Below are 23660 nucleotides of genomic sequence, written 5' to 3'. Positions count from 1 at the left end.
TAGGAAGGTGTCTGCCTTGGTAGAGAAATTTCCTTTTCTGAATCTTTCAATACTGAGAAATATATAACTGCTCTCTCCACTTTTTCTCCACCTCTCAGGCAGTTGTATGACTGTCAAGATGGAATCCATCGTAGAAAGATAAGCTGCCTGTTTCTCATGTTTTCATGAAGGATATTCTCAACACATGCATAGACCAGTCTCATAAAGATTTTATGGAGGTGAAAAAGTAGGCTCTTGGGAGGATCTGGTTTAGTTGGGTCTCAGGCCAAACTTTTTCTACAAACTGGTTTTCCCTTCCAACACTCTGGTCCTTTTTGTGATATTACTCATAGTTTTCAGAATTTGAGTTGACATTACTCATAATTTTCCACCCTTCTTCTTTGTACCACTTTACAAAGAATTTGATATTCTAAGCCAGGGTTATTTCAATAGAATTAGCTTCCCTTTTGACTTATGCATTTTATCTTATGCACTAAAAATGTTATTCTGAGAAGGGTCCATAGACTTCCCAAGGTGTTCTTCTCACAAAAAAAAGGTTGAGACCCTGTTCTAAATCAAAATTGCCATTTACTGTCATGTCCCTTTACTTGTCATGGAGACCAAGATTGCTGGCTGAGGTTATTTCGGGGCCAATTCATCATCCTTGTGATAGCAATCCTTTTTACTAGTTAAACTTCTACAGGGAATAGTGGTAATCAGAAATAGTATCTTTTACTTCATCCATTGGGACCCAACTAACTAAAAATGCCCCAATTAAGCCAATTCATTTATTCATTCCAAGAATGCTTTCTAGAAATATATTATGCTTTTCCCAGTCCAATTTGGGAGTTCTCAAGTTATGCTCATGTTCATTGTGTGTCATACATATATTCTTGGCATATACCCCCATCCAGTGCAGCTTCTATTAATGGACCAGGAAATTTGCCAGAAATCAAATGATAGAGCATTTAATTGAGCAATAGCAACAAAACATAACTAACAAGTTAACGTGTATCATAAAATATTTCTGAATATTTCATGACCAATAATTTCCCTCACAAATTCCTATGCCAATGGGGAAACCAGAACAAATGCCAATTTTTCTCTTTTCTTCAAACTCCCTTTCCTACTGGATCCTTCCAGGTGGAGTAGGTGAAGACTTATGCCTGGTAGACCATCAAGAATGGTTGCTTCTGAAACACTTCTATGGGCTTCTTGCTACCTAAATCAGGAATTTAAGGAGATTGGAGTGAGGGCTCTCTCATGTTGTCATCAGAAGAATACTCCAAGTTGTTCCTCCGTCATCTACCTTTTGTCCTGGGTCTTCTTCCCCTGCCATCATCATTGTTAACCAAAGCTTCACATTTGATATTCTATCCCCCTAAACTCCAAGAGGATTTTTCTGCTTCTGCTTTTATTATGTGCTCTTTTTCTGTCTAGGTTGAGTCTCTGGTCATTATTATTTTATTTTATTATTACTATTTTAAATTTATTTAGTCAAAATGCCTGGACCTAAGACCTAGGTGAGTTTTATTACTCTTTTAGAGGTAGATAGCCTAGGGCAGGTGCCTGAATAGCCTGGGAGGTATTTATCATGTATTTTGGTTTATCTTTTTCATTTTTCTCATGTCTTTATTTGGTGGTATCCTAAGTCCTCCTTTAGATAGGCACTATAAGATAGTTCCACATCCTTCTCCCCAGTGGTTCTCTAGCTATGACTCCTATCTGGACTAGGATAAATGACTTTCTTTTCACTCTTCCAGGATTCAGAGGGAAGGTAGTGTGCTCTATTTATTTTTGCATTGTGGTTTTTTGAGGCTAGAGATCATACATCTCTAAGTTGATCCTTTCTCCTTCAAACCTACCCTGCCTTACAAATAGACTTTAAGCTTTAATAATACTTAAGGAAGTACTAAAATACTGGTGAGGAGAGAAGTATAAGCAGTGAAAGCTCTGTTAGCATTGAAACAAACCTTTTTTACCCTTATAGATGACGCAGGAAGAATAACAAACAGACAAAAAATGAAACAGATCTGTTAGCATTTTTATAATCAATGATTTTTTTCATCAACAACAGTGGAACCCTCTTTCTTGGACTCTGGATTCTTTGTGCCTGATATGCTTTATAAGGGAATGGAAATGGCACTAAAGAAAATGAAGATAGCATAAAATTAACTAGACCAGACTGAGAACACAGGAGAAACACATGGTGAAGGCAACATCGTTTTTAAATCTTTGAGGGATTCGTTTATAAGAAATCTGAAGGAAGGGGAGGTATAAAATGATTGGAGTAAATCCTGGCTACTATAATTACCAAAAAAGACAATAGCAAGAACATCAATTACTATTGATTCACATATTAATTTTCTCTTTTCTGGAACACTTTTATGAGAATCATCTATACATATTTATTTTGTAACTGATGAAAATAAGCACTTAAATGGAGCAGGGTATAGAACACTAGAGTTGGAGCTAGGAATATCTGAGTTCAAATCCTGCCTTAGACACATCCTTAGCTGGGTGACCCAGGGCAAGTCACATAACACCTTCCCAATCTCAGTTTCCTTATCTGTAAAGTATGGATAATAGGAGATAATATATGTAAGGGGATCCACAAACCTTAAAATGCTACATAAATGCTATTAGAGAAAAAGGAACATCTGAACTTTCACAAATGACTTTCTAAAAAGAAATAACATATTCATAGTTATACAGATGACTAAGAGGTAGGGGAAATTACTTTTTTTGTGACTTCAAGAAATCATTTTATTTGATAGAACAATATATAGTCAGGAATGTATCTCTTTTGAATCTATTAATAATGATCTGAATCTTTGAACGATGCAATCACACAATAACTTTGTTCATGTTCTGATTTACTTCAGTTTAAGAGGCATCCATTAAACACCTATTATATGCAAAGCAATATGCTAGGTGCTGGAGTTATAAAGACTCAATGTTAAACAGTTCTGGCCCTCAAGAAACTTACATTTTCCTGGCAGATTTAATATGTTCACAGATGAGTATGTGCAAAGTGCTTTAATTTGAGAATGGATAGATAGCTAAGAACTGTAGCATCCAGAGGAATCTTCATGGAGGTATTGACACATCTTAGTTAAGTTGAAAAGAAAGAGAAGGATTCTGAGAAATGGACATGTGAACCTGGGAGTCATTGAAGTCTGGGGTACATTTTGTGCAAATGTGCAGGGGTAGAAAATGGTCTGACAAGTTAAGGGAAGAGTAGGATTTATAATCCATTGTGGCTAGAATAAAAGCATATGGAGAGTAAATGTAAGTAGGATTGGAAAGGTAGATTAGATTTATATTAAATGACCAACTAAGGAGTTTGTATGTGACTTGCCCATAGTTACACAGCTAAGGAAATCCCAGGGGCAGCATTTGAACTCAAGTCTTCTTGACTCCAAGTCTAGGTTTTTATCTTTTACTTCACCTAACAACTTATTCCTTCTGAAGTTACAAAATAAATGTGTATAGATCATTCTCATAAACATTTTAAAGAAAGGAGAAAATAAATATAGTCACTAGTAGATGAAATTGAAGGTCAGTGGAGACTTTTGAGCAATGGAAAGAGATGGTCAGAACATGAAGATTATTTAGGCTACTGCATGGAGGATGGTTAGGGCAAGAGAAAAGCTGGAAGCAAAGGTGTCTAGTTAGGAGGTTAATTTAAGGTGGCGTGCGGGCAGCTAGGTGGCCCAGTGGATAGAGTGTTGGGCCTGGAGTTAGGAAGTATCCTCAGATACTTACTAGCTTTATAACCTTGGGCAAGTCACTGCACTCCTTTAACTGTTTGCCTCAATTTTCTTATCTGTAAAAAATAGCTGGAGAGAGAAATGGTAAACCACTCCAGTATTGCCAAGAAAACTCTAAATGGGGTCACAGAGAGTCTGTCATTGAAACAACTGCACAACAGCATAAGGTGAGATCTTATGTTTGGGCTAGAACTATTAAAAAAGGCAGTGGATCAGAGAAAAGCTATGAAACTTGACAGTTGATTTGTCCATAGTGGAGGTAGGTGAGGGAGAGGGAAGAGTCAAGGATTAATCAAGCAATCAACAAATATTTACTAAGTACTTTCTATGAGTCAGGCTTTATGCCAGGTATTGATTTATGTACAAAGGATGAGAATCCCTACAAATAACAAGTACATTTATATGTAAACCACCTATTGACATATAACTATGTAAGATATAGGCATCTTCATATATGTATATATAATTATAACTTTAGAGAGAGTAGTTAAAGACAAGGTTATTGGGGAAGGGTGGGCACAGGTCATTAGAGGCTCGGGAAAGGCTTCATACAGTACATGGTTCTTGAGATGCACCTCAGAGGAAAAGAAGGACTCCATGTGGCTAAGGTAAGGAGGGAGTATATTCCAGGCATGTGAGACAACCATTGAAAGGGATGGGTATTGAAGATGGACTGTCATATGTGAGCACAGGGAGAAGTCTGGGTCATAGAGTGCAGGGAGGGAAATAAAGTTCAATATGTCTGGAAAGATAAATTGGGACCAAGTTGTAAAGGGCTTTTAAAGGTAAACAAAGGAGTTTATAGTTTATCCTTCAGGGAATAGGAAGCCACTGAAGTTGGTAGGGTAAGGGAATCACATGATCAGATCTGAGTTTAAGGAAAATTACTTTGGCAGCTGTGTGGAGGCTGAACTGGAGTGGTGAGAGACAATGCAGGGAGACTACTTAGAAAGCTGTTGCAATAACCTAGGCAAGAGGTGATGAGAGGCTGAACTAAGTGTGAATGGAAAGAAGAGTTTGGAGGCAAGAGATGCTGTGGAAGGAGAAATGGCAATATTTAGCAATTGACTGGATAAATGGTGTGAGAAGTCAAGGCTGATACTGAGGACATGAAACTAGATACTGGAAAGAGGTTGGTACCTTTGAAAGAAATAAGGAAGTCTGGAAGTGTGGGGGGGAAATAATGAATTCAGCATTGGGCATGATGAGTTTGAGATGTTTCCAAGACATCTAATTTGAAATATTCACTAGGCAATTGGTGAAACAGAACTGTTGCTTAAGGAAGAGGCTGGCCATGTGTGTGTATACATATGCACATATATTCCACTCCAGTCCATCCTACACACTGCTGCCAAAGTAATTTTCTTTAAGCTGATATTCGACCTTGTGGCTCCATTATTCAATCAATTCCAGTGGCTTCCTATTGATTTAAGTATAAAATATAGAGTCCTTTTAAATCTTTTAAATATATATATATATATATATATACATTTACACATATATGGTATACATTTACACATATGTGCACGCATATGGATGTATATTTCTGTAATTCATCTGCATAGAGATGAGAAAGAAACCTATAAAAGCTGATGAAAATTCCAAGAGTATATAGAAGAAGAAAAGAAGAGGGCTTAGGTCAGAATCTTGGGTAACTCTCATAGTTAGGAGGCATGATATGGATAATGAGTTAGAAAGGAGGAGGAGAAGCAGGGATCAGAGAAATCACAGGAGAACCAGGAGAAAGGAGTGTCAGGAAAACTGAAAAAAAGGGAGCCTACAGGAGGAGAAGATGCTCAACAGTATAATATGCAGGAGAAAGAATAAGAAAGATGAAGACTTAGAAAAGACCATAGACAATCTCCAATACCCTCCCCCCATCAATTGCACTGAGAGCCACTGTAAGAATCCTGCTGACTTGGATCCCAGGGAGAAGGCTGCAACCAAAACAGAATACCTTGATAACAGGGCGAGAAGCACAGCTCCCTTCAACCTCCACACCTTCACCTTCACCTTCAGCTTCTGCTGCCAGCTGGGAAAGATGTCACCTCATTAATACTCTATCAGCCTACTATAGTCAATCAGAAGAGCAGAGAAGAAGCCCCTTCAAGATAGAATAGCCCAAACCCACATATCCAGCAAATAATCAGAGGAACAAGATTATAGCCAATGATGGGGGAAAGAAGGAAAAATTATGAGTAAACAGAAAAAGAAAATAAGTAAACAGAAGATAAAGTAAACAGAAAAAGAAAATAAATTACAATAGACAACTTCTATACAGGTAATGAACACAGAGCAAATGGAACAGAGGAGGACCAAGGAACACCAAGCAAAAACACATAAACTCCACTGAATTGGATGCAGGCTTTGGAAGAACTCAAAATACAATTCAAAAAACAATTAAGAGAGGCTGAAGACAATTGGGAAAAGAACTTAAAAACCAAAGTAAGTCATCTGGAAACAGAGGCACATGAACTAAAATAAGAAACGGTGTCTTGAAAGCCAGAATTGACCAGCTTGAAAATGAGGCAAAGAAAGTGAAAGATGACCCACAAAGAAAAACAGACCAGAAGGAAAATGTTGACCAAAAAGCCAGGGATTAAATTAAGTCTTTAAAAATTAGAATTCAACAACTAGAAGTAAATGGCTTCACAAGGCAGCAAGAGTCTATAAAATAAAATCAAAAGAATGAAAAAATTGAGGAAAATATGAAACATCTCATTGATAAAATTACAGACCTGGAAAATAGATCCAGAAGAGACAGTTTAAGAATTATAGGACTACTGGAAAATAATGACAAAAGAAAAAGCCTGGACATCTTTCTACAGGAAATTATCTAAGAAAACTGCCCCAACATTCTTGAACAATTGGGAAAAGTGGAGATTAAGAATCCACAGAACATCTCCTGCATTTAATCCCTAATTGACAACATCTAGGAATGTTATAGCCAAATTCAAGAACTACCAGAAAAAGGAAAAGATACTACAAGTTGCTAAGAAGAAACTATTCAGATATCATGGAACCACAGTTAGGATAACACAGGACCTGGCTACATTCACCCTGAAGGACCAGAAGGCATGGAATATGATATTCCAGAAAGCAAGGGAAATGGGTCTACAACCAAGAATCAACTTCCCAGAAAAATTGACTATATTCTTGCACAGGAAAGTATGGTCATTTAACAAAATAGAAGACTTACAAGCATTCAAAAAGAAAAGACCTGATTTAAACAGAAAATTTGATGCCCAAAGATAGAACTCAAGAGAATCACCAAAAGGTAATTAAGAAAGAAAAAAAAACACAAACAAAAAACTTTTTTTAAGGGACCTAATAAGTTCAAATTATTTGTATTCCTATAAGAAAAGATGATATTGGCAACTCCTAAAAATTGTTATTATCATCAGGGTAGTTAGAAGAAGTATACTTAGAGGGAACAGTGACAAACTGTATAGGATGAAATATATATATATATATATATATATATATATATATATATATATATATATATATATATAAACTTGGGGTAAAAAAGAGGATAATACTAAGAAAAATGGGAAAGGAATAAAATGGGGTAAATTTATATTTCATAAAGAAGCACATGGGGGAGGGGGGAAATGATCAATACAATGGGAGGGTAAAAGAGGTTGGAGACAGTCTTCAAGAAAATTTTGATCATTATGGTGGGAAGGGTCAGAAAGGTTCAAATGGAAGGAAAACTTCCAACTCCAAATTCAATCATCATCATCATCATCAACATCATCCTCATCCTCATCCTCATCATCAACATCATCAAGCACAATATCATCAATAACATCAACATCATCAATATCAACAACAACAATATCATCTTCAGCATCAACATCTGGCCCAAGAAAGATTTTTGCTGGGTGGCCTAACCTAATAGCATACTATGCAAAGTTCTGAATGAGAGCCAAAAGACCTAAATTCTAGGCTTGTGTCCTTTGGGTGTAAAAAGAAAGCCTTATTTTTCCTGAATTATGTATGAGTGAAATTTACCTGGACTCTGCATTAAATTAATCAATTAAATGAAAGAATAAACCAGATGTAAACAAGAAAAAAAAAGAAATCAAAGTTTCACTTGGGGGAAATTGGGCTGAGGAGACGAGATAGATATGACATATCCTATAGAGGCACATAGAGATAATGCTTACAATGGTGGTGGATTAACAAATAATTTGTTTTTAATTGTGCTCAAATAAAACCGTAGAGTTCACATATTAATGATGATTCAACATATAGAGATACAATTTTGTCAAGCACAATTTTCTGACCTTAATCCGCTATTAATCAATGGAGAGAAGATTTTTGAATGCTTACTGGAGGGAGTCAGGAATTTCTCTCTCTTTGACTTTATTTATCTTTTATAATTTAAAAGAATATATTGTTTCTGAGAGAGAAAAAAACAGGATAAATATGAAAAATGGGATCAATAGTGAAATTTAATGTAACATCTAAATCAATATTTGAATAAACTTTATATTTAAAAAATTCTTTTTTACTCCTTAAAAAAAGAAAAGACCATAGAATTTGTAAATTAAGAGAGCACTGGTAACTTGGGAGAGAACATTTTCAGTTCAGAGCTAGATTGCAAAAGGTTGAGGAGTGAATGAGAGGAGGCAATTATAAAAAAGGTTTTTCAATGAGTTTGGGCTGATAAATGGAGGAGAGAGAGAGGTTGATATCTTGAGGGGATGGTAGGAACTTCCATTCTATCAGAGGAGTCCACATATCTGGACCATTGTTTTGTGAGGGTCCACCAAAAAGATAGCCTCTTTTCTCCCATCTTCCTCCTCACCCTTTCCAACCTCCCTTTATTTCTTGCCTTCATTCATTAGAATGTGGTAGAAGGGGTATCTCAGTTACTTGTATTTGTATCTTCAGTATTTAAGCCTGGAACATAGTAACTAAATGCTTTATCTACTTATATATAATATGATATAATGTAATATAATATAATAAGAATAGGTCATTACAAAGATTTAAGGAATCTTGCAGAGCTCTTTCCAAATATTATCTCCTTTGATCCTCACATGAATCCTGGTGTGTAGGTGCTATAATTACCCTCATTTTACAAATGAGGAAATGGAGGCAGACAGAGTTTAAGTGATTTGCCCAGAATCACATAGCTAGTGAGTGTATAAAGTAGGATTTGAAGTAATTTCTTCCTGACTCCAAGTACAAGAAGAAATGGGCCACCTAGTAGTCTGAGAAGAGATCACATCAGCCACCTGGGGTTGGGGCTGGCTGGATGTAGGAATAATGATTCTAATAGGAGTCTCTCCAGCTGCTACCAGGGAAAGTCAAAAATCCTAGATTTATCCTGTCACAGTAAGACCAGCAATAATGGCTCAAAGTTATTTTCTACAAGTGGGAAGTTTGAATACCAAATGGCCTACAGTTCCCTCCTCCCACTAGCACAAATTAGCATCAGTTTCCATGTTCAGGTTCCTGGTTCCTTCCCACAAATGCTTTGTTCTGCTAGATCCAGAGAAAAACTATAAAAACTCAACAGGCTTTGCTGGTTTGATAGAGGGAGTCCCATTCCAAAGTCTTGACTTATATAGAGTCTTAGAGCCTGGTTTTGCCCTTTTCTCTGAATAAAAAGATATAAGTGGGTGACATTAACCTCAGATCCCAAAATATTCTCTGACTACCTCCACCATCTAGTGACCTCTCCTTTCTCTGGACTTCTCTAGTCCTTAACAAGCACCAGCTTGATATATTTTTGTATGATAACAAACACTGCTTCATATTTATTCAGAACACTCAAAACAAAAAACAAAGATCCTTTCTCAAAGTACTTCACATCCAATATCTCATTCAATGCTATTTTGTCCAGTTCTCTGTCTGCTAAATGGTGCTGAGGGACAGAGATTACTTCTGCATCTACATTTTAAGGTCACCACCACACTCATCACTTTCTCCAATTTGTCTCTTTGACTTTATTATCTGCAATGACATTCTTCATCTCCCAAACTTCTCCACTCACCTAAATCTTGCTCACATTTCAAAATCCAGCTCAAAATCCCACTTCTTCTAGTCAATTCAAAAAATATTTATTATGCTTTCTATATGCCAGGCACTGAAGATTGTCCTGGGAAGCTAAGAATTTTTTTCACAATTTTAGGTGAGGTCATTAGATTGGGAAGTCATTCTCTCTACACTTTGGATATGCTTTTCTTTGTGCTGTGTCCCTTCTCAACCTTGGTGAACCAGAGTCCTAGGAGTGCAAAGCAATTAACCATCTTAGGCTCCTTTCAAGTAAATAGGTTTTCCTGCCACTAGATAATGCCTTCAATTCTCACCCTTTTTTCTTTCTAACTTAAAAAAAAAGTGTGATGATGCATTTTGTTTTGGCAGAACAATCTCTTCTCTATAAACATCCCCTCATAGTACTTTCTCTTTAAAAATAACTAATCAAAACTACTTGATTTTGAGATTATAACTGATAGAACATGTAATATAACACTTTTATAACTTATTAATTTTAACATTTTTTATTATCAGTTTTTATTTTTATTATCATATTTATTATCAGTTGTCTGGATATTTGGTGTATATGAAATGCCACTTGATATTGTTAGGTTAAAAACAATGAACAATTTACCAGTTTTTTTCTTACATAATTTCAAATTATGAGAAAGAATGCTATCCACATTCAGATGAAGAACTGTGGGAGTAGAAACACAGAAAAAAACCAATTGCTTGATCATATGGGTTGATGGGGATATGATTGGGGATATAGACTCTAAGTGATCACCCTAGTGCAAATATCAATAATATTTAAATAGGTCTTGATCAAAGACACATGTAAAACCCAGTGGAATTGTGTGTTGGCTATGGGAGGGTGTAAAGGGAAGAGAGGGAAAGAATATGATTCTTGTAACCATAGAAAAATATTCTAAATTAACTAATTAAATTTAAAAAATTCAAATTGTTTCCTAGAATATTTGAACTCATTTATAGCTCAACCAATAGTATATTTCTGTGTTTACTTCCCATAGCAATCCAACAAAGTATTTCTATCTTTACCATCTTTATCAATTTGATTGATTATTAAATTTTCATTTCTCTTATTAGTGTCTGGGAGCATTTTTTCCTAGGGTTTTTGATAATTTGCATTTCTTCTTTTGAAAATTGTTTGTTCATTTTCTTTCTTCTTCCCACTAGTAGTGCCATGCCACTGTGGTTATTTTCCATTTACTTTGTAAGTATATATCATTTAAATACATAGTTATTTACATGTTGTTTCCCCCATTAGAATCCAGCTCCTAGAGGGAAGGGACTTTTGTCATTCACTTTATCCTTTGTGCTTAGCTCAGTGCGTGGAGTAGGGCCCTAATAAATACTTGATTGACTTTTCTGTTGGGGAATTAGTCTGACAGGTTTTCATAAATTCACTTTAGATTTTGGATTACAGACTTTCATCAGAGGTGTTTGATGCAAGTATTTTCTCCCAGATCCACAGCTTTTTTTCTTATAATATGTGTGTTGATTTTATTTGTGCAAAATCTGCTTAATTTAGGTAATCAAAGTCATTTATTTTGCCTTTTATAATCTACTCTATAACTTGTCTGGCTATGAATTATCTCTCTTCACCACTGTTATGAAAGAAAATGACCTTCTATTCTTCTGTGTTTTGATGATGTGATTTTTCTACTTAGATCTTTTATCCTTTTCAAACTCATTGTGGTAATAAGGAGTAAGATGTTGACCTAAACCAGGGATTCTTAATGTGGGGTTCAGTGACCATCAGGGAGTCCCTGGATAGATTTAAGTAGATAGCCTATGAACTCAGATGGGGAAAGAATTATATTTCTATTTTTACTAACCTTTAATTGGAAATTTAGCTTTTTCTTCAATTATGAATTAAAAAAAAAGTTATTTTGAGAAAGCTTTACCAGATTGCCAAAGAGATCCATAACAAGAAAATGTTGAGAAACTGATATAAACTAAATCTATAACATCTGCTTTCCATCTTTTCTTGTACTTTTCACCAAATAAAGAATCCTTCCTTCAATAGTTTGTCTTCTTGGGATTATTGAACCCCAGATTAATGGTTATGTTCATTTGCTTGTAGGTTTTGCTTAACTTGTCTATTTTACTACTCTCTAAAGTGTAATTCTTTCAGCCCAGCAACTTAAAACTTTCCCCATTTCTTTGACTAATTCCCCTTGACCTTCAAGAACCTGTGCTCTGGTCATGAATACACAGGCAGGGAATTAGCTAGAGCTTTCAGGTTAGCTTACTGAGGTCCACTGAGCCTAATTAGCACAGCCTAAGGTAGCTCTCCCTTGGGGGAGGTCAGAAGCCATTTACCATCCTGTAACCTATTGTGCTGCTGATGTAGTTCTTCTGGCAATAGGATGGGGTTTGGGGATTGGATGATGAGAAATAGATTCTCTTCTTGAGGGCTCTCCTGTCAGGTGTCTGTTTCCTTTGCTCTCCCCCCTCCTATTCTCCTTTTGCTCCTCAACCATATTCATTATTTTGGAAGGTGCATTGCATTAGGCAAATTGGCAGCTGGGACACTCATGCCATGAAGTTTCCTCTCCTTATGTTAGCATTTGGAACTGTTTTGAGGCGCTGGAAGCTAGATTAGGGCAAAACTTCTCACCTTTCATTCTTGATGTACATGGGCCTTGGGACCCTTTGCTCTTTGGGCTTCCCTATATGGATCAAAGGAAGATGTCAAACAAATTCCCCCCCCCCCCAATTGACTCTCCACAAGTTCGTATGTTGTTTTTCTTCTCTGAACTGTCTTTCCTGACTTCTGTTGTATAATATTCCTGTTTCCCTATTAGAGCTGGGCTTGGAGTCAAGAAGACCTGAGTTCAAATCCATATACTTAAGAACTTTGTGACTGTGTAAGTCACTTAACTTTTATTTATCTCAATTTCCTCAGCTGTAAAATGAGGAAAACATAACACCTATATACCTGGCTTGTTCTGAGAATCAAATGAGGTAATATTTGTAAAGTGCTTAGCACAATGCCTGGGAACATAGTAGACACCCAATAAGTGCTGCACTATCATCAACTTTGGTTTTCCTTGGTTTCTTTTCCTAAGGACATTTTTTTGGCTTGGGACCTAGATTTAAATGGGGCTTAAAAAGCAAGATATGTTCTTGGCAAAACTAAAGTTGCCAGAAATGTTTTTATTTACAAATCCGTTGGCTTTTTTTTCAGGCACTTTTATTTTTCCCAGTTACTTGAATAGGAAAAACAAATATTCTTGCACTCACTGCATTTATAAAACTATTTTAAGGTATATTGTCCTATTATTAAATTGAGATTAAAATTGAATTGAAAAGAATTTTAAATACCCCATTATATATCTGTATCTATACATCTCCTCAATTTTCATCTTAAAATTGGTACTAAACATCAGTTCTAAGGCAGAAGAGTGATAAGGCCTAAGCAATTAGGGTTAAGTGACTTACCTAGGATCTGTATTATTTATTGGGAACAATGGGTGGGATTGAAGAACAGGGGATACTGAAGGTTTTGAAACAGGGAATGAAGAAGTTGAAGGGAGAGAGGGAATATGGCTGCCGGTGAGGTAAAAGGAGAGAAATGCCCCCTGCTGAGAGGCTATTTTTGAAAAATGGGGTTCCTGAGAAATGGGCCACTTATGATAACCTGAGGGGATGTCTTCTCTATGGATAGATGTGGAAGATACCCCAGAGCAGGTAAGCACAGACCCTCCTGAGGGACAAGCCTCCCCCCAGACTTAGTCATCCAGCAGGGGTCCAATAAGGACTGTTTATAGTTGACTGGCTGTCCTGAGGTTCAGCTCCTTTTATGTCCCCTGAAATGATAGTCCTCTTGTCTGACTGCGGTTATTTAAGTAAAAATAAATTTTAATAACAAGTTTGGATTGTGGAGGTATCAGGGAAGAGGGAAGAGGGATTTCCCTATATGAGGGTTGAGTCTCTCTCAGCTTTTGAGCTGAGGCCAAGTCTCACAGCCTGGTGGAGGGTTTCTTTGTTCCTGTCTATGCTAATCTGTGCTAGTTTTCTTAAGTTCAAAGTCTTTAGCAGTAGACAGCAAGAGGAAGAAAAGTTCTGACTTTCAGAGCTGGTTGGGCCTGTCTCTTCGGAATGACACACCTAAAGACCAGCCTTATAGTTCAAACTGCTTCCCTTAAGTCCTTCTGTCCAAAGAACACAATCACCAGGATCCAGGTAGAACACACAATAGAGGAACTTCTATCCAGAGACAGTGAGAGAGTCTAAGGGCCAGGAAAAGAGAGAGATACACAAGACCAACTGCCACTCCCAGTTTCCCCCCCCCCCCAACTGTCATTTTTGTTAATATCTTCTCTATAACATTCCAATTACTATTTGTTCCACCTGATTGGCAGAAAGTCCAAAACTTGCTTTAGTTTTCCTTTCCACATTCATCCTCTTTTTTGTTGTGATCTTCCCAAGGTCACTTATTTTTATTCTGGTTACCAATCTAGTAAATCTAATATCTAACTACTTCCCCCCAAATAATAAACTTACCTCAATTACTCTATCACTATTCTATGCTAACTTTATCTGTGCTAAGGAATTCTATGCAGGAAAGGTTGGGTAAGTTTTCACAAATTGTCTCCTTATGTGTTGGAGATTTTGTTCAGTTATATTTTCAAATCCAAGCACATCCTCTGCTACTTCAATCACTCTATAGAGGAACTTTGATGGATGTTCCCCACTCTCCTGTCTCAATTTCTCAAATTGTCCCAAGTATCTTGTCTTTTTGAAAAACTTTTCATTGCCTCTAATAGATCTTCTCTGGCCTTTTTTAGATAATGTCGATTTGCATTATTAGATAACTCTAAGTCTGCTCCTTCCTCTGGCCATGATGTTAAATTTGGATTGTTTCTAGTTTCATCAATGAATTGTTATTTTTCTCTTTTTGAAAATAATTCTGAGAAAATTTCAGTGTCCTGGAAATTTGGATAATAAAGCCGAATTGCTCTTTTAAATTCTTTCAAACATCTCACAGGCTCTGAAAACCAGGAAGGCATCCCCTGTTCTTTAATCCCACCCATTTTCTCCAATAAATATTACAGATCACACAGGTAGGAAGTATCTGAGGCCAGATTTGAAGATAGGTCCCATCTTTAAACCTGGCTCCCTATTCACTATACCACATAGCTGCCCAAGTACCCTAAAATATTTATTTATATCCAAAAGAATTCCATGACTTCCTCCATCCTTCTTGAGCTCTCTGTAACATTTGGTTCTGTTGACTCCCCACCCCCACTGCCTGGATACTCTCCTCCTGAACAGATTTAAATATTATAGCCTTGTATTGGTTCTCCTATCTTTATCTGTTCCTAAGTATATTTTGATAGGTCTTTACCTCTATCCTTCATTCTGTGAGTATTCTCAAAGGTTCTGTCCAGCACCCTTTCTCTCCTCTTTTTCTAGTCTTTCTTGGTGATTGGTTTTGATTATTCATATCTATATCCTAACCATGAGTGTCTTTACTAAACTCCAATCCTATTTGATATTTATTAGTATCACCAATTCCTATTTGATATTTATTATAGGATGTATTGATGTTATTTCAAACTCAACCTATCCAAAACAATTTAACATTATTGTTTCTTCCTTACCCAAAACTACCCCTCTTCCTAACTTTCCTCTTTATGATGTTGAGGCCACCACCAGAGTTTCAGGATCTCTTTTATGATTTCTTGAAATATGATGTCTAATCTCTTCTTTTGAATATGGCTTTCAGGGAGCATAATACTTCTTCAATGATCTCTCCTCCATCTATTTTCCCAAGTCAATTGATTTCTGATATTTTGCATTTTCTTCTATTTTTTCATTCTGTTGACTTTGTTTTATTGTTTCTTAATGTCTCATGGAAACATTAATGTTCACTTGCTCAATTATAATTTTTAAGCAATTATATTTTTTCAGGGAGTTTTCATATCTTTTTTTTTATACTTGGCCTATTCTTTTTAGAACATTTTTCTTCAGTGAATTTTTATGCCTTTTTTACCATTAGATCAATTTTGTTTTTTTTAAAGATGTTATTTTCTTCAGTAATTATTTTGGGGTGCACATTTTACCAAGCTGTTAATTCTGTTTTTATAATTTTCCTGTATCACTTTCATTTCTTTTCCCAATTTTCTTCTATCACTCTTATTTCTTTCTTTACCTCTTCCAGGAATTTTTATTGAGCTCATATACATGTAGCATGTTTCTTTGAGGCTTTACTTGTGACTGTTATTATGTTGTTGTATTCTTCTGACTTTGTGTCTTGCTCTTCCCTGCCACTATAGCAGATTTTTATGGTCAAATTCTTTTTGTTGTCATTTTTTCATTGTCCCAGGCTACTTTTTTGCTTTGAACTTTATGTTAAAGTTGGGCTCTGCTTACCTTGGGGAAAGGTACTATTCCAAGCTTCAGACTTTTTCATATTGCCATTTTCAGAGCTAGTTTTTTGGGGGGTATCTGTAAGATTTTGGTGCTTTGTATGATCTAGGAAGAGAAGTGCTCTTCTAACCTTCCCTTTACCAAGGAAGGATCCCTGTTCCCTTAAAGTTGCAAGTTCTAGTGCTCCTTTTGGCTCTGGAATTGGGACCCAGAACTGTGAATTGGTGATAGAGTTGCCAAACAGGGCTAGACTTTGCAATGCAGCAAAGGGTCCCCTATATTTCTTTATGAACAGTTATCTGACTCTTTTACCATCTCTTGGTTGAGAGTTCCCAAATTTGTTATAACTGCCACTCTCACAGCCTTCTCTAGGGCCCACCATGGGTGCTGCCTCTGCTTGTATTTGGGATTGGCCTTTACTCCATTGTCATAGACCTATTCTGCTGACTTCTAAGTAGTCTTAGGCTGGAAAAATGTCTTACTTTGACCTTTTGGTGGCTTTGCCACTTCAGAATTAGGCATTATTGTAAGGTTATTTGGGAGGTAGCTAGGTAGCAGCACAATAGATGCTTCTGCTTCTTCTTGGATACTAAGACAGAAGGTAATGGTTTAAAAGAAAAAATAAAGTTATTTGAAGGTGTCTTTAGAGAGTTCATCTTGGTTGCTGCCTCTACCCTACCATTTTGGCTTCACTCTTTTCAAGATCTTAGTTTCATAACCTTGGAATTATATCTTTAACTCTTTTCTCTCCCTCCTCCAACATACACAATAAGTTATCAAATCTTGCCAATTTTGTTTCTGAGATCTCTTTTCTTTTAATTCACATGGTTACCATTCTAGTGAAAGGCCTTATGAAATTTCACCCTGACTATTGCAGACTCCTGACTTGTTCTCCTGCCTTTCTCTACCCTCTAATTCAGCTGCTAAGATGATATCCCTAAAGCATAAGTCTGATTATGTTGACTCTTCTGGTTATAAAGCTTCACCGACTTTCTGTAGACTCCAGAGGCAGCTAGGTGGCTCAGCAGATAGAGTTTTGGACTTAGAGTAAAAAAGATCTGAGTTAAAATTCAACCTCAGGGATGTTCTAGCTGCATGACTTTGGACAAATCACTTAACTTCTGTCTGCTGCTTTTTCTTAAACTGTAAAATAAAAATAAGCATAGCACTTACTTCCCCTAATTGTTGTGAGAATCAAATGAAATAATAATTGTCGAGTGCTTAGCACAATTGCCTGGCACATAGTAGGAACTTAGCTTGTTTAATTCCTTCCTTCCTGCTTTTTTCTAAGATTAAATATAGATAATAATAGCTAACATTTACATAGTGCCTCTACTTTGTTATTTCCAGCCCTTTACCATCTGACTCCAACTACCTTTCTAGAGTTAGGACACATTACTTCCCTTTATACAGTCTCCAATCCAGACAAATTGGCCCACTTATTATTCCTGGTACAAGAAGTTTCTAGGACCCTCTGTGTTTTTGCATAGGCTCCCTTTGAATCCCTAGCTACCTTTAAAGCTTAGTTCAGACAACATCTAGACTATTCTTAGTCCATCCAGCTGCTAATGCCTCTCCCCATCATTCTCTATACTTCCTTTGTATATACTTAATACTTCTATGAACACATAATATTTTTCTTTTTAAAAAAATTTTAAATGATGAACAGGTTAACCTTATTATTATTTAAATTTATTTATTTATTTAAGAATATTTTTCCATGGTTACATGATTCATGTTCTTTCCCTCCCCTCCCCACCCCCTGTAGACAACAAGCAATTCTACTGGGTTTAAGTAGAATTGTTCAAAATCATTGTTCAAAACCTATTTCCATATTATTACTATTTGCAGTAGAGTGATCATTTAAAGTCAACATCCCCAGTTGTATCCCCATCGAACCATGTGATCAATCATGTTTTTCTTCTGTTTTTCTGCTCCCACAGTTCTTCCTCTGGATGTGGATAGCTTTCTTTCTCATAAGTCCCTCAGAATTGCCCTGGATTGTTGCATTGCTGCTAGTAGAGAAGTCCATTGTGTTCAATTGGAGCACATAGTATTTTTCATAAGAGATCATAGTCTCTTTGAAGGAAGTGACCTTTTACTTACTATCTTCAATGCTAGGCACATAGGAGTTATTTAATTAATATTTATTAATTTATTCTATTGGAGTACATTTTTGTGTGTACAATGTATATATAGATGAGTAAACCAAAATACATACAAGGTAACACCAGGATTTTCCAGAGGGAAAGAATGCTAATAACTGGGGACAACCAGAAAAATTTTGTGCAGGACGTGGTACTTCCTTAATGAAGGAAGCTAAGGATTCTACAAACTAGAAGAGGGAAAGGCACGCATTACACTTACAGATGATAACTTGTAGAAAGACACAGAGATGGGAATTCAGATGTCATATACAGAGAACAGCTGGCCAGCCAATTTGACTAGAATGGAGAACATATGAGGGGAAGTAAAATAATATAAGACTAGAAAGGTAGGTGGTAGCATGATCATAGAGGACTTTAAAAACTGGTCTGAGGGGCAAGCTAGGTTGCTCAGTGGATAGAGTTAACATCCAGACCAGATACAGATACAGTCCAGAGATAGTAGGTTCCAGGTTCAAATCTAGCCTCAGATACTTTCTAGTTGTGGGATCTTTGGCAAGTCACTTAACCCCCACTGCCTAGCCCTTGCTGTTCTTCTGTCTTAGAACTGATAATAAGATATAAGGTAAGGGTTCATATATATAGAAACCCTTATCTTCCTACATATATATATATATATATATGCCAGTATTTACATATAAATATTGGTCTGAACAATTTGTATTTTATCCTAGAGATGACTGGAAACCAATGAAGAGCTCTTAGTGGAGGACCTCTGAGTGGAGAATGCTATGAGGAGGGTGAATAGGAGGGAGTGGGGAGACTGAGAGTTGGCAATACCAATTAGGTGGCTATTGCAATCATCAACGAGAGAGGTGATGGAGAAAGGCCTGAACTAGGGTGGATACTGTGAGTGAAGAAAAAGTAATGGCTGCAAGATACATTGTGGATATAGAAGAAGCAATTAGTCTTGGGAAGAGAAATATTAGCAGGTGTTTATAAAGAAATGGATTTCAAAGGCCTTGTCTGTGGTGCCTCAGGGCCAAAGGTTGCCCTTGATAGGTGGGACACGAGATCACTAGATCTAGGGAAAAAAGTAGATTAACATCGAATAACCCTCTTCAATTTCTAAAGGAAAAGACAAGTAAAAGTAGGTCAAATGTCCATCTTCACAGCTGTCAATCTTGGAAGATAGCATGGGGATCTGATGTTTAAAAGGAAGAAGGAAGGAGAAGTTGGAGGCAGATGGAAGAAGCAATGCAGTGTCCTGAGATAATTGCTAATGAATGCCACTTTTGTACCTGAGCTCTAAACGTATTGGTTTGCTGTATTCATTTAGCTTGTTTTTGCTTCCTGCTTTGTGTGTGTCTGACCTTATTGTTTCTGCAATACTACTGAGATTCAAGAGTTTGTGGAAATGGGTAATCCCTCCACCCACAGAGGTTGTGGCTCCTTTATGACTCTGACAGTTGCTATGCCTAAAAAAAGCATTCAGTGAGTATAGTGATGAGTCTCTCTGAATTTGCCTGGATTGGTCATGGAATCCATTGGGAAGTCTAAGACTGAAGACTTTCTAGTTTGTTAAACCTGTAAAAATCTGTTACTCTGCTGATGTGGTCTTTAAGAACCCAGGGTCATCCTCATACTCTAAGGTAAAAAAGGACTAATGAAAGAAGGGACCTGATTTTAGGTAAGCAAAACATTCCTTTGACCTCAACTGGGTCTCAAATAATTGATGAATCCAATTCAGAAGCTTGAAGTGCTCCTTCTATGAGCAAGGAGAGTCTTATAGGAACTAATGGTAGCAGAGAAGCTGGTATCACAGTGAATAGAGCACCAGACCTTGAGTCAGGAGGTCCTAAGTTCAAGTCTGTCCTTAGACACTTCCTAGCTGTGTGACCCTAGGCAAGTCACTTAACCCCCATTTCCTAGTCCTCACTGCTCCTCTGTCTCAGAATTGATACTGACAAATGGTAAGAGTTAAAGAATATACTAATGGTAGCCTTTTGTTTGGTGGAGACCCTGTCCCCTGAAAAATGGGGTCTGTGTATTTACTGCTATTAGTAGACAATTCTAGGTGCCCAGATTGAAGAAGACCTACTCATTAGAGGATGAAAGTTCGGGACTTGGAAGCTGTAGTGATGGATCCAAAGGGAAGTATTGCATAGTAAACATATCACTAGAGTTTGAGATAATGAATCTAGGATCAAATCTGGGCTTTGCTGCTTACTACCTTTGTGGACCTTGATAAATCATTTAAACTCGCTGGGCCTCATTTTAACGTTTGAAAAATGAAGGGTTTGTATTAGTTATTCTTCATGGTCCCTTCCAGTTTAAATCTGTTGATACAGTTCAAAGATTGATTTCTTTGTTATTTTTTAAAAAACCCTTATCTTCCATCTTAGAATCCATAATGTGTATTGGTTCTAAGACAGATGAGCTCTAGGGGATAGGCAGTGGGAGTTAAAAGTTACAGGGTCCCACAGTAAAGAAATGTCTAAGCCAGATTTTTTTATTTTATTTATTTATTTAAAAGCCCCTGACATTCTGTATTAGAATCAATATCATGTATTGGTTTCAAGGCTGAAGAATGGTAAAGACTAGTCAACCGACTTACTCAGTGACACACAGTTAGGAAGTGAATGAGGCCAGATTTGAACCCAAATCCTCCTGACTCCAGGCCTACTGTGCTACCTACTAACCTTCTGTGCTACCTACCTGCCCCCTGAAGTCAAATTTGAACCCAGGACCTCATCCACTGAACCACCTAGCTGCCTCTCCAAGTATTGATTTCAAAGAATCCTTTCCAAAGTTAATCCCAGTTCTTAATCCCTAAAATGTTGCCATATTACCTACAAAGCAAGGATGGGAAGGACATGGAGGAACCTTGCTTCTCTTAAGCCATTGGGTGAATGATCAGGCTTTGTATACTTGTATCTGCTCCATTTTATGACTAAACCTATTTTATTCACTCCAGTTTTCCAGTCATTTCATCCTCGCCCCTCATTCTTTTTATTCAATGTAACTTTTTTTTTGGGTGCAAATGAAAGCCTCTCAGGGAATTGTTGAGATCTCTTCCTCTGTTTATTTCAGTAGTCTGTCATGGTTATCTTTATGATGTCCTAGTCCTCAGGTTTTTAATAATGCTCTCGCAGCAAGTTCAGGATTACAATTGGTCTCTCCTTTTGCAAAAAAAATAATTGACTACCAACATAGTCCAGTATTCATTAGCCCTTGCCTTATCAATTGTGGTCCCTCCTTGGGAATAAGCATTGTTTCTTGGTGAGAAGCATCATCTCTCCAGTGCCACTTCACCTGCCAATCGGCAGGTTTCCAACATCAGCAATGCATGCCAAATGCTCTCTTCATTTCCTTTGGGAAGAATCCCATTATGGCCATGAGAGAATGGCTTGCATCTATTATTCTCTCCTATTCCCCTTCTGCTACCCCTAGTTGTAGGGCAACAAAGGGGTCCCCTATTGATTCTCTGAACAAGTATCATTACATTCTGGGCACAAGAGTCTAAAGTATTCACATGGGATATATAGAATACCCTTTCTATGAGTGGAGCAGTAAAAGGGAGGAAAGATATAGGTCATTGGTTTGATGGAATTACAGAGTCGAGCAAAGATTTTAAAAAGGATGAAATGGACCTGAGTTTATGTTCAGTTAAGTAGAAAAAGAACAAGAAGATAACAATTTGAGAAACAAATACCATGATCAATGGGGCAAACTCTTAGAGGATATGGCATGGGAGGTGATTGAGGACTCAAATAAAGATTGGTCTTGGCAAGGAGAAAGATCACTTCTTTACCAGATATTAGAATGAGAGGAAGAAAGGGAAGTTAAAGATAGTGAGGGATTTTGAAGTGTGGGATAGTAAAGATGAGGGAATTTAGAAAGGAGCACTTCAAATTTCTCAATAAAGTAGGAAGTAAGGACTTCTAAATATCAAAGAGGAGAAAGTGTGATGATTGCTCTTTTTCATTTCTTTTTTCATTTAGTTTTTCTTTATATATATATTTCAGATTATGTGTAGATACAATTTTTTTCACTAGCATTTTTTGACATTTTGTGATCCATGAATTTTATTCCTCCTTCCCTTTCTCCCATCTGAGAAGGCAAGCAATATCATATAGGCTATACATATGCAATCATGCAATATCCATTTTTAGGTTCATCATGTTGTGAAAGAAGACACATATCACTAATAGTAGAAAACTATCTCATAAACAGTTTTTTTAAGAGAACCAATGGCATAACGGGGTGATACCTTGAATTGGATTGACATAAATTGAATTTGAGTGAGGCAGAGTTGCAAAAAGCTATTGGTCTTACTGTCTTTTCAGAGGCATGGAAATCTGGATGAAAGACAAAAGTCAGAATGACTGGTGATGGCTCAGGATGCAGTGAATGACCATGATGTAATCATTGTGTGACCAAGCTCTAAATGCCTCACAGCATCTGCTTCAGCTACTTTCATGGACATTGGAAAAAATTGTTCTCATCTGTTCATTCCACTGGGGAAATCCTCATATGCTTGGGGTAAACATCCCTCTAACACACCAGTGGGTTTGGGGCTCATCATTTGCCCTCAACCTAGTTTAGCCCATTTCTCGAGATGTGGTCTCTGTGCATGCTTCTTGGAATCACAGGTGAGGACTGTGAGCCTGATGGACACAAAGGTGGATGAGTAACCCTGAAAAAATCTCCGCAAGCCCTTATTACAAAAGGAGTTAGTCTTCCCTGAACACTCCAAAAGGATCAGGGTACAGTAGTGAGGACCTACTTGATATTCATTTTAGATTAGCATTGATTGTTAAATCAGTCAATTTATACTAACTTTAGATGAATCTTTGGGAAATATACCATTTCAGAATCTGTGAAATAAATTTTACCCATCATTAGAAGAGTTGTCTCCTTTTTACAGGGTCCTCCAACGCCACACTTTATTCAAAATAGTTTTCTCTTGCCTCTTATCCTGAATTCTGCTAATGTCTGCTCAGTTTTAACTGCAGTAAAGAAAGAGGTTTCTAAGATTTCTCTGACATTCTAAGTCTTCTCTCTTTTAGTTAGATGTTGGAATTTTCAGTTTTTAATATCTGGGACAATCATGTTATCATTCCAAATTCTAGTTCTCTTTTCTGTTTTTCTTGTTCCTTCAATTTCTGATTACCTTGGAGTCCAATGTGACCTCCATAACTCAATGCCACAAGAATACATACTATTGATTACTCATATCCCCCAGCCTGTATTTTGATTGCAAAGTTCTAGGATGTTTTCCCATGAAGCATTAACCCCTGTACAACAGTGCCCATAAGAGAATTCCTTTCATTTTGCCCTTTCAAGAATTCTTTGTAAACTATTTTATTTGAACACTGAGACTTCCTTTTTGCCAGACTCTCAA

General features: G+C 36.9%; 1 long non-coding RNA gene across 1 annotated transcript in view; it reads left to right on the top strand.

Moving 5' to 3' along the window:
* The window catches only part of LOC103103744 (uncharacterized), a 39963-nt gene extending 16813 nt beyond the window's left edge, over window positions 1-23150 (top strand). The window contains exon 3 of the long non-coding RNA XR_458989.2: window positions 22603-23150. This is a non-coding gene — a long non-coding RNA (uncharacterized LOC103103744). The remainder of the gene's footprint in view (window positions 1-22602) is intronic.
* Window positions 23151-23660: the final 510 nt, after the last annotated feature.

This window comes from Monodelphis domestica, chromosome 1 (assembly GCF_027887165.1).
Source record: "Monodelphis domestica isolate mMonDom1 chromosome 1, mMonDom1.pri, whole genome shotgun sequence".
In the NCBI taxonomy this organism is placed as follows: Eukaryota; Metazoa; Chordata; class Mammalia; order Didelphimorphia; family Didelphidae; genus Monodelphis; species Monodelphis domestica.
This window is presented reverse-complemented; position numbering and strand designations above follow the sequence as displayed.